This window comes from Myotis brandtii, unplaced genomic scaffold, assembly GCF_000412655.1.
Source record: "Myotis brandtii unplaced genomic scaffold, ASM41265v1 scaffold2772, whole genome shotgun sequence".
Classification (NCBI taxonomy): Eukaryota; Metazoa; Chordata; class Mammalia; order Chiroptera; family Vespertilionidae; genus Myotis; species Myotis brandtii.
Genome location: NW_005360554.1, coordinates 886 through 1136, shown reverse-complemented (window position 1 = coordinate 1136; position 251 = coordinate 886).

Here is a 251-nt window from a genome sequence, read left to right as displayed (position 1 = left end):
ATGTATGCATCTTTCCTCTATTCCAGTCTGGCTCCAGGAAAACATCGGAACCCCATGTAGTCAACAAGACCTCATTACAAAGAAGCAAGAGTGTGTTCACTGTGTCATTAACCAGGATTTATTGAACATGGAGTCAGTGTCGGGACCTCTATTAAGGACTGAGATGCAGCAGTGAACAAGAGAAGCAAGGTCCCCACTTCTATGAGTTTAGGTCTTGATGAGCATGGAGGGATAATTTCTACACCAAGCCT